This window comes from Gopherus flavomarginatus, chromosome 21 (assembly GCF_025201925.1).
Source record: "Gopherus flavomarginatus isolate rGopFla2 chromosome 21, rGopFla2.mat.asm, whole genome shotgun sequence".
NCBI classification, from domain to species: Eukaryota; Metazoa; Chordata; order Testudines; family Testudinidae; genus Gopherus; species Gopherus flavomarginatus.
This window is the reverse complement of record NC_066637.1, coordinates 10495729-10514726: the sequence shown is the minus strand read 5'-3', so window position 1 is coordinate 10514726 and position 18998 is coordinate 10495729. Positions and strand designations below refer to the sequence as shown.

At 45.6% G+C, this 18998-nt stretch overlaps 1 protein-coding gene across 5 annotated transcripts in view; it reads right to left on the bottom strand.

Annotated features, from left to right (window-relative positions):
* SPSB1 (splA/ryanodine receptor domain and SOCS box containing 1) overlaps positions 1-18998 on the bottom strand; it is a 69377-nt gene that overhangs the window by 42492 nt on the left and 7887 nt on the right. The window contains exon 1 of one of the 5 annotated variants that reach the window (XM_050931446.1): positions 12219-12594. The exons of 3 other annotated variants lie outside the window; for them this stretch is intronic. The gene's annotated coding sequence lies outside the window, so the exon portion shown is untranslated. Of the gene's footprint in view, positions 1-9425; positions 9547-12218; positions 12595-18998 lie in introns of those variants that run through there. One more of the 5 variants, XM_050931447.1, reaches the window with a different exon arrangement.

Below are 18998 nucleotides of genomic sequence, written 5' to 3'. Positions count from 1 at the left end.
AATATATTGACTGAGGGTATAGATTTTGTTTAGCTATCTATCTGCCAAGACCGTCTCCAGCAATGAAGAAAGGCTGCTAGTACACACTGTCCACAGGGCAATTAGCGGAAAACAAACAAACAAACAAAACAAAAAAATACAAACAAACCCCCTCCCCCAACCTTTGCCTACATAACGTCACGTAGACTGCCCCTCCTTCGTTGAAAGGGAATTTTACTTCAATCCTCTAGAACAAAAATGAGAGAACAGTTTCCCCAAAACACATGGTCAGATCTTTTTCATGCTGCACTGCAGAACTTTAAGAACTAGCCTGCCCCTACGTTTTCACGTTCCAAGTGCACCAACAATACCGCAGGGTCCTGTGGTGAGTGGTGTTTGGAGGAAGCCTCAGAAATTGAGCACACATACACATATGCACCCCACGCCCTCCCTGGGGCTCCCATGCAGACTAAACTGTGGGTTTCCTCTTAGAAAGGACAGAATTCCAGTATCTGTCATTAAGCTAGCTGCTTTATGCCATGACTGTTCCAACATGGATGTCTGAATCCTTTCCATCATTACCAATGAGAAAAAAACGAGAGTCAGAAGGAGAGGGTAGGTACCACAAACCAACCCCAAATTCTCTTATCTGGCATTTCACAGCTGCTAGTTGTTTTTTTTTTTTTTTTTTACAGTTCAAAGGCCAGGCAAAAAATATCCATAGTCAACCTGTCCTCTCATAGCCATTTTAAGCCCTCATAAAATCAACATACCCACTAAATAAACATTTAATACAAATGTTGATATAGTCACTTACTTCCTGGTGAACCAAATCATTTGAAGTGGGCCATGGAAAGTTGATGACATCAGTGGAAAGTTTCCAATTAGGAGACCAAAAGTTTAAACTATATTAACTGCATTTCGGGCTCTTTAAAGAAAGCTGTGGACATGGAAACAGCAAAAAGAAACCTGCTGCTAAGCAAAGAGTCATTTTTAAAACAGGTTTGAGTGGTAGCTGTGTTAGTCTGTATCAGCAAAAAAAAAAACAAAAACAAAAACCATGAGGTTCCCTGTGGCACCTAATGCCCAAATAAATTTGTTAGTCTCTAAGGTGCCACAACTCCTTGTTGTTTTTAAGACAAACTCCTAGGACCAAAAGAAGAATATAGACCAGGTCTTGTGTTCTTAGTCGGTGCTTATGTGAGTTGACTGAATGGAAACAGCACATGACCCAATGGACAAGCTAGGGTCATTAGGGTCAGGCTTCTGTCTTTATTAAGACTGGCTGAGGGACTCAACAAGCCAAGCTGTTTCATCCATCCAAAGCACACTGAACATTGACCTGTTTTCAAGTTGCCACTGAGTTAGAAGCATCCATTCTAGATCAAAAGGGTAGAGTCAGTCATTACAAGTCTCTTGCCAATCACACACACACCCCTCTACTTACCTACCTACCTTCAGGAGCATTCACCATCAGAACTTCTTACTATGCTAACTCAGCTCTGCAGCACAAAAGTTGGAATAGACGATTTTTCCCAGTTTTAGGAGTCTGGTATCTGGTCCCCACCAGATCATGGGCTTGAGTACAGGGGAGTGGTTCCCTTCGACCCTCAAAGGAATTAATACTTGCCAAAGCAACGCAGACAAGTTTGCAGTAGGGTTCAGCAATCCTCAAGAAGCCACCATCAAAATAGGGGCTACTGGACAGAGAAGGGGCAGATGCTGAGCCCTCAGAGATTATCTTTGTCCAAGCAGAGACTCTAATTTACCTCTTAAGTGTGTGGGGGAAACAGTACTATTTATAGCCTTTCTAAAAACTGAAGTTACACCAAGCGAAGTGCAACAGTCTGGTGTTCGAGGTTGGGTGTGGGGGCGGGGGGGTAATTTTTGCATTGGCTTACCAACTACTTAGGACATGACTTGATAGGTTTCCATCAACATGCCTCTTTCCAGCTAAATTCCTGCAAGGAATCAGCGCACTTTCAAGACATTTGTCCAACGGCCATCATTCAGATGTTGTCTCACTGGATCGAGGTTATTGCCTGCCAGCTCTTCAGTTCTAGTCGTAGCTCTCACAGTTAAGAGCTCAGAGGTAGATGCTAGTAAGAGACGCTGCAGGACTGGTTCTTTAAGACACCCATGTGTTTAGAGCCAGAACCACAGATGCAGAGTGAGCAATCCTACAGGGGTGGGGGGAGACAGCCTCAGTAAGCATACTCAACAGCTAGCAGAGAGGAATGGGGACTTCCCGGCCAGCCTCCACACATACTGCTTCCCAAGCAAGCGCAGTGCTGGCCTGGAACAGTGTCAATGCAGCACACCCCATGCCAGAGAGATGCTTGTAGGCACTTAGGTTTCTGAACCAAACGTACCAGAGAGACTTGGAAAAAAGAGCCCCATGGGGGATAATTACAAACTGCATTTCTCCTCATGCAACCAGCTGTCTCCAAGTCACACGCTCTACAACAGCCGCACTTACGGTGCTAAAACGTTTTTTGCTACTAACATCACACACAGAATGGGACACCTCCCCCACATCCCGATTCCCAGCTATCACCATTACAGAGAAGGAAAAGTTGCTTTTTGTAGTGCAGAATGATCACCTTTGCTTTTCAAATGTGACCAAGGGGCTATCTCCCAGAACGGGTCTTTAATCATCCTTACATCTGACAAGCGCACTCTCTCTCCTGTTAAAGCATCTGGCATTGGACACTGTCAGAAGACAGGATAATGGGCTAGCTGGACCATTGGCCTGACTCAGTATGGCCGTTCTTGCCCTTAAAGGGAATTCACAGCAGACAAGCTTGAAGCCATGGGCATTTTTGGCGATCAAGTCACTGCATTGTCACATGCAGATTTAGGGAGTCCTTAAGAAAAGCGTGGTTTCATATCAGGGTGACCAGATAGCAAGTGTGAAAAAATCGGGATGGGAGTGGGGGTGGGGAATAGGAGCCTATATAAGAAGAAGCTCCAAACATTCGGACAGTCCCTATAAAATCAAAACATCTGGTCACCCTATTTCACGTACTGAAGTGTACTACAGTATTAGATCTCTTTCCTCCAGTGCAGGAGGAGTCCTGGATTAGCCTTACTGCCCTGATGTTGTAGTACAGAGCACATATTTTAACAGGCAGGGAAATAGTGGTGAGAGCCTCAGGACCTGCAATAAAGTTTGGCTCCACTCATTAGAATTTAACATGAAAGGAAGAGGTGGCAGTGTGGTCTAGTAGATAGGAGCACCAGACTGGAACTCAGGAGACCAGGCTTCTATTCTCAGTTTTGTCACTGGCCTGCTAGGTGACCTTGGGCAAGTCACTTTGCACTCGGTGCCTCAGTTTCCCCATCTGTAAGATGAAAAAAATAAGGCTCCTGACCACCTAAGCTGCTTAGAGATCTACTGATGCAAAGCCCCGTAAGACTCACGGTCACTACTACTCCAGGAACTACATTTCCAAAGCAACACTATATCAGCTTAGAGCAGAGGTGAGTGATTAAGTACTGCTGGAAAGGTGCTTCCAAGAAGGGGGCTATATGAAAAGAGGTTCATCTGAAGTGGTAGCCTGAAAAATTACCAAGAGTCTTTTAACCACCCGAGACTGATTGTGTGCCAACAGCACAGTAATCTATAGCAAGTGGATCTTGAACAGACGCTTTTAGTTCAGGATGGATTCACTCGAGGATTTCTGGAGAATAGCAAATTGACAATTGTCTAGTAAGTCTCAAGGTTGTGACTTGGGGCCTTTTTAGATGAGCACCTCCCTGTTTAGATGGATTGGCTTCAAGGGAAGCCAGAGCTCGGCTCAGACCTCTTTGCAAGAAGGGAGCCAGGCTAGAAGAACAGAAGCTCGGGGCAGCGAGAACTCACAGCTCAGCCTCCTCTTCAAAGAAGAATCTTTCCCAATTGCCTGAACCCAAATCAGAACTAAAATACCCTGCTCCGAGTCAAGCAAAGAGCTCTCTGCTAATGCAAGTATTTAGAGATTGGCAAAAAAAAAAAAAGAAGGGGTGACCCATTATGAAAGGCAGGGTAACAGGTGCAAACCAGACGCTCCGTAGCGTCTGCCGCCCAAGCACAGAGCATCTGTGCCAAAGCAGAGCATGACGTACTCCCGGCTGACAGCTTTAGAAGGTCAGCGGCAGCATCATTCAAGGAAGTTTGCTAGTAACAGCAACAGAGGAGTAACCTTTGCAATGTCTTTTCTGTGCCTCAGCTGGGACACCTATCTAGTTTGGGCAGCCACTTTTAAGTGCTACACAAATAGGCCTATTACACAGTGGCTTTTCAAGAGACTGCCAAACTGCTCGCAGTCTGCAAAGATAAGCTGCTGTCAGTTCATCCCAACATCCAACCCTCCACCACAGGAATACTGCTCTCACACAACACCCTGAAACCCCATCCCTCCATAGCTTTGACCATGCCACACACAGATTCAAAGGCTGGCTAAGAAGATCTTCATCCCAGATAATTCTGTAGAGATGCACATGAGGTGGATTGGCCAACTTTTATGTTAGCCTTACAGCCAAAATGGTTAATTTCAGCTGTTTGCAAAGCCATCCCTTTCACTGCTGACTGCCTGCCACCTGCTGGACCATTTGCCTTGTCCGCTCAGGAGAAAACCTTGGTTAGCAAATGGCTCAGCAGCACAATATTGGCATGTACAAGATTTCACCCAGTTCTTTCATGGGTGGCCCAACCATGCCAAGACAACAAGATTCCATGACACACAGAATAGGACACTGAAAAAAATGCTACTGAGGCACTGAAGGGGCCTTCTGCTGTTTGATTCTAGATGGTTAGGAGGACCCCAGGCAGCCAACAAACCAGATGACTAGGGTTTTGCCTTGAATCCTAGTCTAGACATGATATTAGCATGTTAGCCAACATGCACCAACATCTTTGAGAAATCAGTATAGACATGGGACACTGCTTTTACACATGCTAAACTGGTCAAGTAAAGCCTAATGGAGAGCTTCAGATCCAACGTGACTGGCTTCACAAGCATACGATGCCTTGTCCTACCTAGCCTAGGTTCCTGAGACACGTTGCCATGTGCCAATGTCACACCACAAATCCTAGTCTAGGCAAGCCTTCATTTGCATCTGCTACAGCTTAGCTGCATTTGTCTCCCCACCCTCCCACCCCCACCCTTGCACAATGAATACTGGTAGGACTAAACTGGCTTGTAGCACTCTTTCGTATCGGGAACAGGACATTCCCTCAAATATCATGACCCTTTTGAGTGGTCCGCCCGGGAAACCACTTCTGCTTTAAGCTGTTTGAGAGCAGGGTAGAATCTTGAGTTCCGTGTTTGGCTCTTCTGTATTTGCCCGATCAGGGACACAACAGAGTCAGAAGGATGTTGCTTATTTTCAAGGAAGAAGTCTCTACACCAGACACTTGGTGTTCAGAATGCCCAAAATGACTTGGAGTCTACAGCATCACAACCCTGGAACACAAGGTCTATATTTATATATCCCATCAAGCTCACCTTCACTCCTCCCCTTCCAGGGACCCACGGGACTTTGGCTTCAGCAGGGGTTCTCACTATGGCTGGCCACTCTCCCTCCCTGGCCTCCGACACAGTCCTTCCCCAATGGCAGCAATTATCTCAGCTAGTCTTCTAGAGGGGGTCCCAAGCTTGCACTCAACCTTAGTAACTACCAGGGCCGGCTCTAGCAATTTCACCGTCCCAAGCACGACGGCATGCTGCGGGGGGGTGCTCTGCTGCTTGCCTGTCCCCCGGCTCCAGTGGACCTGCCGCAGGCATTTCTGTGGACAGTCCGCTGGTCCCGCGGCTCTGGTGGAGCTGCCGCAGGCGTGTCTGCAGGAGGTCCACCAGAGCCGCAAGACCAGCGGACCGTCCACAGCCAGGCATGCGGCAGGGTCCACTGGAGCCACCTGCTGCCCTCCCAGCAACCGGCAGAGAGCCCCCCGTGGCGTGCCGCCCCAACCACGCGCTTGGCGTGCTGTGGCCTGGAGCCGGCCCTGGTAACTACCTAGTGTCAGTCCATTCCCTAGTCCATCCAGGGGTAGCAGAACAGGGGGATCAGGGGGCCATGGCCCCATCACTTTTTACCAGCCATAAGGGCAAGCAATGGGTGGGAAGGGTCTCAAGGTGAAGGGGCAGAGACAGTGCGGGGGGGCAGGGCCATGGTTCGGGAGCCGGTGGCCCCTGCCACTTTGCTCCCCATTGCTAGGGGGTGAGGGGGAATTTCAATCATTTGACCATGTTCCCCAGCGCTATCAACAGTGAGCTGAAGAGTTCCTCCTGGGAGTTACCTGGCTGCTAATGGAACATTACAGCTCACTTAGGGTATGGCTACATTTGGAATTTCAAAGTGCTGCCGCAGCAGTGCTTTGGAGTGTGAGTGTAGTCAGAGCGGCAACGCTGGGAGAGAGCTCTCCCAGAGCTGCATGTAAACCACATCCCTTATGGGTGTAGCGTGCAGCGCTGGGAGCCGCGCTCCCAGCGCTGCTGCCCTGATTACACTGACGCTTTACAGCGCTGTATCTTGCAGCGCTCAGGAGGGTGTTTTTTCACACCCCAGTTGCAGCGCTGTAAAGTGTGAGTGTAGCCAAGGCCTTAGTCTGGGGTTGTCAGCCCTGCTCTGACTAGCCTTAAGTATCCCGTGTACCACTGATGCTTTTGTTCACAGCACTGTGAGTAGACCTGTCCTGCAGCTGTCCAGAGGTTCCTAGAAACCAGACAGTCCTTGCCTGGTCTCCCAGTTCAGCTTATTCCTTGGCTGCTTGGCCAGGTTTTTATTTCTCGGCCTGGGTGCGGCCTGGAATCTCACAAATCTACTTTGGGTGAACTTTTATTCGGGGATTAGGCTAGTCCAAAACATCAGAGCAGTCCCTCCCTAATCAACTCAGGTTGTGATTGGCCTGATCCTGACTAGCTAGGGAAAAATGAGTTCTCTTACAGGTAGGGTGACCAGACAGCAAGTGTGGAAAAACCAGGTCAGGTGAAAATGCTAAGGAAGTTAAACCAGGTCACGCTATTGAGCCCACCCCTACAAAAAGCAGAACCCTGGCCTCTTTAATGGGACGCTGTTCAACTACACCAGGCTGTTTCCACCACCGGCTCAACATTCCAAATGCATGGGCTCCACCTGGATTGGGCAGGGGCAGGGGCACTGGAACAAGTGGTGTAGCAGCACCCCAGCTTAAAGTAATAATAGCGTGGCTTCCATAATATGCAGGGGTTTGCAGCGTTGCTCAATGGCTGTCAGCACCCCTGCTAAGAAAAAAAAAAAAAATCATTCCAGCATCCTTGGTCTCGGAGGTTAATCATCAGCTAGGTAACAACATTTAAATTCTGCCTGGCCCAACTCACCAATTCATCCTTCTTTTGGTAGGGACTGTAGATATAGTCCTGGGGCCTGACTGCTCTGTGCCCTTGCAGATTTAACCAACTGAATTGTGCACAAGTTGTATAACCTGAGCTGAAGCCGCGCTACCATGAAGTCCTGGTAGGCCCTGGAATGCATGAGTTAGAAAGTTGGGACAAGTAAGCATTAAGTTGCATTGTTATAATTAAAAGACGCCCTGATTTCTGTTGAAACCAAGCTTATTTTAAGCTTGGGCTCAGCTAATTAGGAATCTCTTTCAACTAACCCAACAATGCCACTCAAGCCAGAGAAGAGTCCACACAAGGGTTTATAGCAGTTTAAATGAGTAAGTCTTTTTAAAGACAGAGTTTAAACTAGCGCTGCTTTCTTGCGCAGAAAAGGGCTTGGCCTCATCCATCCCTGGCTTATGTTGGCTGTTGACAGTCTGTGGCTTGAGTTCTCTTTAAAACGCAGCCATTCCTAGAAGGAATATTGTATAGTTACTGACTCGTTTTGTACATTTATAGTGTCGAGGCCCCATTTGGGAATCTCCTCACGATAGATTCTTGACATGGCAACAAGCCACAGATTCAAAGAAAGTAGCTCTGGCATCTATCCAGCTGCTGCAAAACTGAAGACTTCTCATCAAATTCCCTTCCCAGCCCGGGAGAGAAAGCCCTTGTTTGGTAACTCCATATTCTAGCACACCACCATCTTCTGCCCCAGTGCCCTCAGATAAGAAGCAGGCATGTTCGTACATTTAGAAAAAATGAGTAAAATCCTACCTCCATCCCACGGTTATAAAAGTCCTAAGACAACTTAATATACTAGCAGTGCTACCACAGTGAGCTGCCTACTTCTGCAGTCTGATAGCAGAGCAACAATCTAAACCTCAGAGAATTAAAAAATAAATTTCTTTTATTGCCATTAAGAAGGTTGCAGAGAACCCTGTTGACTTCTAACAACGTGCACGCAGATGGCAATTTCTGCATGAAGATTGGGAAAAGCATCTCATCTGAAGAGTTTCTTTGGTGCTCAATTTAATTAATCCCAAGACTAAGTAAGCCTCACATGTGAAAGATCTCTGAACGACACTGAAGCTGTGAGAAAATAGTGGGAAGTATTTTTTGGATGCGAGCTGGGAAAGAATTAGAGCCAGTAGCACACTGTGTTTTTCCTACATCTGTGAAGGGGAAGATATCCCATTTCTGAAGCTTGTTTATATTACAGTAACAGCCACAAACCCCCAAAAGCAACCGGGCCTCTCGCTGCATTAAGCTCATAAGCAAGAGGGCTGTCCCTGTCCCAGAGAGCCTACAACTGAGAGCAAGTAGGGATGCACCAGAGCAGAATAGCCAAAATGCACAAATATACTAAGGATGGCCTATGCTGTTCCAGCACGAGTCAGGAAGGAAAGCAGCCTGGCCCTGGTAGGTTCTGCAGCTGAAAGCAGTCCTCGGATTATTTCCAGAGAGAACATACAGCAAAGATTCCTTCTACGCCCAGGAAAGAAGCAGCTAGAGTGTAAAGGGATGCCGTCCCCTCCCATTCAAAGCTATGCCGATGTGTCCCAGGGAAGAGACTGGACACCAAAACATAGTGCAGCACCAGATCAATCCAGACTGTTCAATTGTCGGTGGAGAGAAGCTGCATTTCAACCGTTTCATTGGACGGTAACCCCATCACCAATGCCAAATTCCTGCATGCATGGCAGCTGTTCATCAGCTTTTAAGGAAGCCCAGGTTAGAATGGCAGGAACTGTACACAAGATATATTTTAAAACCCTTTAGTACGCACGGAGCTCCGAGAGAGGGTGAGAAGACTTTTCCCAGAACAAATTTCACTTGCTATTGATATCTTCCAACAAGAATGAATTGGTTTTTACGTTTTACATATGCTGCTTACTTGTTGCATCTCAATCTGCTTAGACGACGAAGAAGCTTCTAAACCAGTTTCACTTTCAGGTTATCATGCACCAGTAGCCCAGGGTTTGCAGTGCTAGCCCTGTAGGGGAACGCATGCTGAAGTACAGAGACAAAGCCTCATTTTCACTTATTTTAAAAGTTAAGTAAATATTTCTAGCAGAATCCACTTTTATAGGGCAAAAGTACCTTAATTTTGGGCTTCACCTGCCTAACAGGGGCCCTTCTGTAGCGTGGCCCAAAAGGCAGGGACTAGAGCTGTTGCAGAGCTGCTTTCCTTGGTTGTGTCCCTTGCAGTCAATCAGTCCCCCTGCAAACAAGACTAACTTCATGAAGTCAACCTAACAGAAATCTAGGCCTGAGTTTTGCAGGGTTGTGTGTGAAGGGATACAAAACCTCAGCCTAAGGTGGCAAAGGAGTCCAAATCAAGGGAAGTCAATTGTTAAATCATTATGTAGTCAGAGGTGAACGGGCCACAGGGGATGGATCACTTGATGATTACCTGTTCTGTTCATTCCCTCTGGGGCACCTGACATTGGCCGCTGTCACTAGACAGGATACTGGGCTAGATGGAACTTTGGTCTGATCCAGTACTGGATCAGACCAAAGGTCCATCTAGCCCAGTATCCTGTCTAGTGACAGCGGCCAATGTCAGGTGCCCTCATTCTTATATTCTAACAGTTCAGCCCTGAGATGTGCAAGGCATTGCACAATAAAGGCTAGCAAACCTAATACCCCCTCTCCCACTTTGGTCAGTGCTCTCGATGTCTTTCTAACCCACTCCTTGAGCTCCACGCTTTGTAATTAAACTAATATTAGGGCTTGGCAGAATTTTTTTTTTAAATATAAAATTTTGATGGATAATGTTTATTTTTAAGTTCTACTTTTATCAAGGAAAGTTTTCACAGTTGCAGGAAGTTATGGAGTCATGCTTCTCAAGAAGCATTTTGCTTACTTTGCCCACTTGTGAGTTTTAATTATCGATGGACTTTTTTCATTCGTTTGCGTGTCAACAGTGGAACCGATGTTCACTGACAGAAATCTAATCCTGCCAAGCCTTGTCATATTGTATTTGTCTGAGCCAGACTGCAAACATTTCAGCACAGGCATTGGACATGCTGGCCTGGTCTACACGTACAAGTTTTACTGATATAACGATTTCGGGTATGGGGAATTTGTTTTAAAGCAAATATTTATTCTGGTAAAAGCCCTAGGATGGATGCAGTTATAACAGTATAAAGATCAAACTTATAAGTATAGCTTCTTCTACCTCCTGAGTCAGAAGGAGTTATACCAGTGCAAGCACTTACACTGGTATAACTGCTGGAGCTGTCCGAATAGGGGATTTTTCAGTTTCCAGGCAATTCCAGATAACAGGAGGGGGAAATTGTTTGTGTCAAAACTAAAAACATTTTTTTCAACCCAAAACAAATTGTTGTTTTAACACAACTTTGTGTAAGCGTTTAGATGTTTCCTTTAAGTCAAAGTTAATTTCCAATCGTTGACTTGTTTAAATGAAATGTTGTTTTTATTTTGTATTTTCTGACCAAAATAGTTCAGCAGAAATGGCAGCTTGTGAAATGTTTTGGTGCTACCAAATCTGCATTTTTCTCCAAAAAAGGTGCGTTAGAAAGTGTTACCCTGCTCCAACGACTTCATCTGCACTAGTGGTTTTGTTGCCCCATAGCAAAGCTTTCTAGTGTAATCAAGGCCCTTGATTCAATGCCATTTAAAATTCAGTTTTTTATAGTAAAGGACATAGTTTAGCCCCTACGGTCCGTTTAGGGTAGAGTTTTTAGTTTCCTCTAATGTGATAGGTATTGGTAATACGATTGTCATACTACAGTAACCTACTGCAGCTGCCTATGGTAAGGGTGGGAGAAAAGCATAGTGAACTATTGCCACTGCACAAGTTTGAACAGATGCCAGCATCCAAATCATGTCCAATAGGTATTCAGGAAGATGAAAGGCCTCTTTAAATTGAAAAAACACCCTAACATCCAGCAAGTAAAATAGTTGTTACTTTACAAGAAAATATTCACAGCCTTGTACAGACACAGGCAGATTCACACAGAACCTGTAGCCAGTTTACTGATTATTTATAATCGCATCAACTTTATTTTGCTTCGGGGAAGAGTTAGTTTCATGCATGATTTTCTCTATACATGAAAATTTGTTTTTTCAACCAGTCAACCATGCACAGACCATAAAACAATCAGGAATACACAGAGCAAATGAAAAATGGCTTCTCTACGTTTTTATATTGGGCTTATGAATGAAATGTGTGCTTGGGTGGACAGTCAGTACAATGCCTGGATGTTTCCAAACAAACAAGAATAATGAAATTATTCAGAAACAAACAAGAGCTTTTCCTTGCAAGTTTAGGATACCATTCTCTAATTAAAACACTAAGAAACTGAACTTGTGTGCCTATAACCCACTTTCCTATCTTTTTCACTCAGTTTTTAAAATAACCTGCATGGACTTCAGTGTCCCTTCCACATAACTTCCTATTAGAAATAATTCACTTCTAATTCCTAAAATGTTTGTCTCACACCCTGGCATTTTCACATACACCTCCACGAACAAGGTAGTTGTCCATATTATCGGTGTGAAAGTTACAAGCAGCCAAGTCTCCAGATATTGGACAATGGCAGAACTGTTCCAGCCAACATACTTAAAGCTTCCTCGTGTTACACAACAAGCATTTGATGCCACTAGATTTTATGAGCCTAACAGAGGAAGAAAACCCATTAGTTGGGGGGTGGGTAGGGGGGATCAGAGTCACTTCTAAGCTCTGAAGGGATCCTGAGTTCTAAGAAGATAGATCATACATAAGAGGTTGCCTTAGATGCTATTCCTCTGGGAATAATGTGTTTTTAAGAAGCAAGGGGTGTCAGCCAGGAGCGCCCAGCCTGAAGGCACTGCTACAGATCTAGCAGAATCACAATGACTGAATGAAAAAAAGGAGGAAGAACAAACCTTAAGGATAACGACAGCTCAACCATCCTCTGAAATCAGCGGCTTCTTTTAGATAAAAGGAAATGTGGAGTGGTCCAAGCTTTCTAATTAGAGGAGTAACAGTAACTCAGATGTTGAGTTTTGCAGTCTAGTTTAGGACTTCCGATTTTTCTTCCACTGGCTAATGGCTGGGGATTTAAAGTTCTGCTTTCCTCCCTTAAGATGAGTGTCGAACACCAGGAAGTGCAGGTCCAACAGAGCAGGTTAGATCCATGCAGACACCAAGCAAGTTTGCTGACACCTGAAGCCACACTCACACCAGCTGACATTCTTCTCCCATCTCCCTTTCTAGTACAGGCTATCAAGGGCTGACACAGTGCAGTGGTTCTTCAGAGGTTGAAACTCAGAGCATTTGTGACCCAAGCAACATATGAGCCAGGATGCCAGGAATTAAAAGCTACGTCAGGATTTATACGTTCTGTTTGTCGGTGTCTTTGCTGGAGGCATCAATCCCAGCTTCCTTTCAAAGGAAGTTTATTGTTAAGGCTTGCACTGAGTCAGAAGATTTCAAGTATTAAAAGAAACGTTTCAGTCTTCAAGATGGCTATTTTGCAGCTTAATAATGAGGCTGCCGCAGAAACTCACCAAGCCATGCTGATGACTCATGATCCACAGGGAAGGGGAGGGCTAGAAGGCAGGTAACATCCAAGAAAGCCTTTACCTCAAATGTCATTGCTTATCTCGATATTAGGAATGCATCCAAAAAAACTCCTTCCCACTCCTGACTTGCAATGAGCCAGCGTCCAGAAATGAGGGTGGAAAGGCTTCCGGCACGTACCAGCAGTTCCAGGCAACATGCTGCAGCCACAGTGCCCAGCTGCTGCATTTTCAGGGTGTCGTCAGGATTGATTCATTCCCTCCGCCCCCAGTCAAAATGAGTCCCCACATCATGAGAAGTCTCCCACCAAGACCAGGCCATGTTGCTTCCTGCATAAGCCAGAAAGCAGCACCATGCAAATCAGCACCATATGAATGTCAGTCCTTACAACAGCCCAGCTCAGCAGATTTCTCCTTCTGCAAAGACAGGCTGACACATTGAGGGACCTCCTCAAGGCCACACAGCAAATCAGTGGTACAGCTGAGATTAGCCTACAATTCCTCCTGGCTCCCAGCCCTGTCCTCAATCCACTAAACTACACTCCTTGGGGCAGGCTACTGCTGCCAGAATGCTACAAGCACCAGGTGGCCCAGAGAACCCTGGACCTAAAGCCCGATCTCAGGCACAGCAACATGCTGTGAATGTGATGGTCGCTGGAGAACGAGTGAGCATGCTTCTCGTGCATCCATTGGCCATTTTAGCAGCATCCCTGGCCTCACTCCACATACAGCCATTATCCCTCCAACCAAACCCCTTATGAGCACATGCTCCCCTTCCAAATCAACAGCGCACAAGAAACCAGTCTGCAGGCAACCTGATGGCGCAGGGGATGGATGAGGAGTTATTCAGCATTTCACTTGTAAGTCATGGCTTTATACACAGATCGTTAGGGACAGAGTTGTTACTGTGCTGTAGCTATTCAGTGAGTTGGGGGGCGGGGGCCTCAGCCCAGCATACACCTCTAACACCAGTCAGGCTTGTTCAAGAGAGGTCAAGGACATCAAAGTAGCCTTTGACCCCTAGAAAAGTTCATTCCAGGTCAGGACTGCAGAAGCTCATGTTGCTCCAGATAGAATAGTGCAGAAGATTGCATAATCAATTGAGCCCCTTTCAGCAGCATTAAAAACACAGATTTAACCCCCGTAATTTTCCACTTACTAGAACCACTCCTAGCCCAGATCATACATCTGTGAAACAGCACTGGAAGCTGAACTCGCATCTCTTCACCACTAGGGCACTCCTGAAGAGTTCAGGCTGGCACCAGCCTCAACAACCCTCATTTGTTAACTGCAGTAGGATTTTCCTTGGGACTGCACCAGAGCTGCATTAAAATTTTAGTTTCCAAGACTGCAGAATTGCTACGACTAGAGTGGGAGAAGCTAATTAGAGTGTCACTACTATGGAGACTGCCACCATGTAAACCTGTCCCAATACAGAATAACTGCAACAGGCATTTCATCAGAGACAGGAAAGCCTTAAGTTTAAAGGGAGGTTAAGCCTGTGCACTGGTCAGACCAAAAACGATCACGTCCAGAAGTGCCACCAACTCCCTGTATCTCTCTTTAGGCAAGTCTCCGTTTCCCTCTATTCCAGTCAACTAAGCTGGACAACTAGGTGCAACTTAGGATCATCTTGATAGAGAACTTCTAAACTCCTTTGTATGCTAGGCAGACAAACTCTTTGCTCTGCACAGCCCTACACTGGCCAGGAACGGTATACGAGACACACAACACTGGAGCCATCAGTCATCCACTGGCGTGTAGTTGGCAGGAGGAATTTGCTCTTAGATCTGGTCTACACTGAAGTTAAGTTGACAGACCTATGTCAGTCCAGGGGTAAAACACACACCCCTCCCCTACAAGTGCCAGAGCTATCCAGACTTAAACCCCAGGGCCCAGAATGCTTCTGTCAACTTAGCTGCCTTCACTCAGGGAGGGGGTGTTCCTACACAGCCTGGAAAACCCCCTTCCACTGGCGCAGGCTGTGTCTACATTACTGCGTCTCAGCAGTGCAGACATACCCGGAATTACCTTGCATCACCTCTGCCAGTAAAAATTATATAAGTGCATAATTGTATGTTAGCAAAGCAATATTATAAACGATTTTGGCACACGTGTACTATGCAGTGTAAACATACTAGATAAGACCGTGGGAAAACTTCCATCCTACTCAGCATGGATAATTAGTTTACTGGACCAAGCTACTTCTAAACACAGAAATGGAAGCCAGGACCTCCTGGCATTCTAATCCTGGCTGTGCCAACAGCCCCCCAATGCTCCAGGCACCTCAGTTAAGTCTGGAAACACACAAGTTTTAACATCTGATGGATAGTTGCCTACCTCACAGGACTGTGTCAAGCGGTTTGCACAGAATCAGGATGGATACAAATCAATGGATTTAAAAAAAAACAAACAACACTAATTTTTTTTATTTAAATCAGATTTTTTGATAAAATGCTTTTGAGGAAAAAACTTATCTCAAGATAGTTTTAATTAAGATACATTATAGTTCTAATGGAATAGGGATTATAAATTCTAATTCTATAGTACGAGACAATATATTCATGTAATGTTTATGAAAAGGTTGGTAAATGAGTTCCAATAGTTCATGGATTAGGAACCCTATCTTATGGGCTTCTGTACAGATGATTTAGGTTAATCTTTCTATCTACCCAATGGGACTCAGTGCTCAGTCTAGAAGATACCATCAGAGATGCTTAGCTTTGCAGTTCTCAAACTGTGGATTTGTGTCTCCAGAGATAACATGCTTGTTAACAGCAAAAATATTAAATAAATAAATATAGAGGTGAGAAATAACAGACCTCAACCCTATTGTCCCTCTGCAAATTTTGTGTACACAAAGTCAATCCCCTACCTCTCTCTAAAAGTGCAAAGTTTCAAAAAGTTCAATAATAGAAGATTGTTGGAGGTGGAATAGATCTGGACAAGGAGAATTCTGGAGATAAATGTGAGAAGGGAGGGATAAGCAGTAGAAACAAAAGTGAAACTGTTTGAGCAGCGTATTCCAGAAGGCTTGAGGTCATTCTGCGTGTAGCCTTGGTTGATTTGAGATCTACCATACCATTCTCTCACTAGAAGGGAAAACTTATGGCCTGCTGCCATTATAGAAGAGACCCAGTTGGGGAATATTTTAAATGAAGTACCTCTACCTGTGAATAATATGTATGAAGGTTATAACAACCAACAAGAATGCACTTTTATGTAGAAATCCATGATTAAATCGAGTCTTCCTGACTAGTGATTTAAATCAATTTGATTTCATTCAGAGCCACCCTGTACAGAATGCAGGCACACACAAGCTAACTATTCAACACTATTGCTGCACCTGTCAGTCAAGGATCGAAGTCATTTACAAACACGTTGTCACAACCCATCCTGTGAAGCAGATGCATCAACCCCTTTTTACAAACAGGGAAACAGAGGCAGAGATTAAGGGACATTCCCACGGTCACACACCGCGGCAGAGACATTCCCAGGAAAAGGAATCAGACATCCTGGTTCCTAGTCACATGCGCATAACACTGAAAAAATTAAGTAATTCTGTGGGTAGGTTTCCTCCTCTACATACCAGATGCAAAGCCACGTGTAGTGCAAAGCTGCATTCTTTGGATGCTAGTCATCATTTCAGACACCCTAGAGCTCTCCTCTCCTGCCTCTGCAGTTAGGCTGTGAAATAACAGAGCCACCTCAGTTACTGAGGGAGGGCACCACTTCCAGAACCCCTGGTCAGCACAGCAAGAGGCCTGCAGGCAAGGGGAGAGTTCAGACAAACATGCTGTGTCACAGTTCAGGGCAACTGCACTTGTGTTTCCCTATCTATGGCCCAGCAAAGGAACCTGCTCTAGGTGCCTGGGTCCACAGCCCTCACCTTTCTTGTCTCCCCTCCCACCCTCAACTGGTCTATTTCCAGGCTGCACAGTTCCCTGCTTACATTGTGAATCCCCAGCAGTTCTGACTGTGCAGAAGCCTGCTTGGCTTTCCTCTCTCGGAGGCTATAAACAGCATAATTGTCCACAGTTACCACACAGCCCTTTCTAAGCGTTATTCTTCATGTACCAGCATTAGACAAGACATATTAACAATAAAAACCTACCTGCAAGCTAATAGCTTACCAGAGATCACCCCTGACTCCAGCAGGGGATCTGGGAGGTGAATGGTTCTTTAAAACACCAAACCCTTCTGAGGTCATAAGCACAGAACCGCCTTGGCTCAGAACAAGAGTCACTCTTATCCAGTCTGAGCCTCTGATCTTGTCTGCACATAAGGAGTGATCAGCAGACAATGGGTTTCTCCTCAGGGAGCAGTTCCAGAGATAAGAAGTTACCTTCTCTGCCTCCCAAGTACTTCAAGCAAAGTGGGATACCTAGGGTCTGTCTAGCCCATTGTTTCCCCGAGTCCTTTGAAGCTCATAACACTTCCCAAGGGTTTACACTGGTCACGTCTCCTAGAGAGGTTGCCCACAATCCTACAACAAATACAGACATTTGCATTTTCAATACGAGTTCCTAAGACACTTAAACTTAATTCAATAAGGTTTGTTCATGACATTGCAAGGTGTGTCTCACAGGCGGAAGGTTGGTCAGACCAGGCTGAAATCTGCTTGGTTGAAAGGTTGACCTGATGAACTATTTGAGCTGGCTATATGGCTACACACTTAACTTCCATCTATTTGAGACTGTTGGACAAGCCAGAACTAGGGAAGGTAGGTTTAAAGCTAACCGGACTCAAGCAAAATGATGAAGTGTTTGGAAGAGCAAATTGCTGCCATATGCTTAAAGCTGAGGAGGAGTCAAGCAGCATTATTGTGACTAAGCAAGAGCTGGACGCTGGGAAAGAATGTGCATGTCATGAGTCAGTAGAGCACTCTGAATAGCATCCCCCTCTTTTGCGAGAGTGGGGGTGTCAGAGACAGGAAGAATGGTCTTGCACTTAAGGTAGGGGACGGGGTCTGGGCCTGGACAGATCTGGGTTGAATTCCCAGCTCTGCCAAACTTCCTGTGTGAAGTCAGGCAAGTCACTTATTAAGACTTAGTTTCCCATCTGTAAAACAACTTCCCAACCCCTCCTATTTCTGAGGCAAGGAGGGGCCATGCAGATAGCCCCCCGACTGTTGTACTCTCCCTCCCACGCAGAATGGCTACACAGCATTTCTACCTATTAGGAACAACAGCTTATTTTTAAAAACTTGCTCTAAACAGGACAGAGCTGGTTTGCAGCCCATTTTAGCACTCTTCACTCCCTCACAACCATGTCCAAGGTTCAGCAGAGAGCAAACAACTGCTTGTCCAACATGTGCCAGAGTCCTCATGAATGGGATAATATACAGACTCACCGCATTTTGCTGGCAGCTAGCTTGTCCTCGGTTTAACAGGCAAGTCCCTGTGTGTACACACTCTTCAGTTTAGGGGTGGCTTATTTCAGCTTAAATAGATTCCTAACTGATTTAACCTAAGCCAAACTAAGTGTGTCCACACAAGGATTTCCAAAAGATTTAAGTGAAAGCAGAGAAGCATTCTTGTTAAAACAAAGTCCCAGTGATAAGATTGAGCAATATATAGAGAGAAGGGATCACACCTATCACCGCTTTTACTGCGGTGGTAAATGGCTCCCTGACCCTGGCAGCCTCCCACCAACCGGGCTATTTATAGCCCATGAGTGCTAAGTGAGCTGCTGAAGGCAGCAGTGTCCATTAAGGAGAGAAGACATAGATACCAGCATTGGCTATTGCTGCTGAACCCGATAAAGGTTAACAAAATCCCAGAAGAATAGAGAACTGTCAGAGAATCACAGAAACACAAGCACCACCCAGGCCCTGGCTTACACCCACCCACCCACCCACCAACAAAGACACACGAAATTCAACCATCTCTCTCCATTCAGTTTCAGATTCCAGAGAGTTATTGTTGCAAAATGCTATTATCCCTATTCAGTTATCAGCCAGCACCCACAAGGATGTTCCTTCCCCAGCACAGTTTGCTGGGGCTTTGCTTCTAACAAAGACATCAAGCTATAAATTTTTCAGTGGCTCTAACCCTGTGCCCCCCCACCGACAACTATTTCAAATGAAGATCTAGGCAAATCAAACCAAAAGAAGGAAGCTCTTTGTGGGGGGAAGTGGGAATA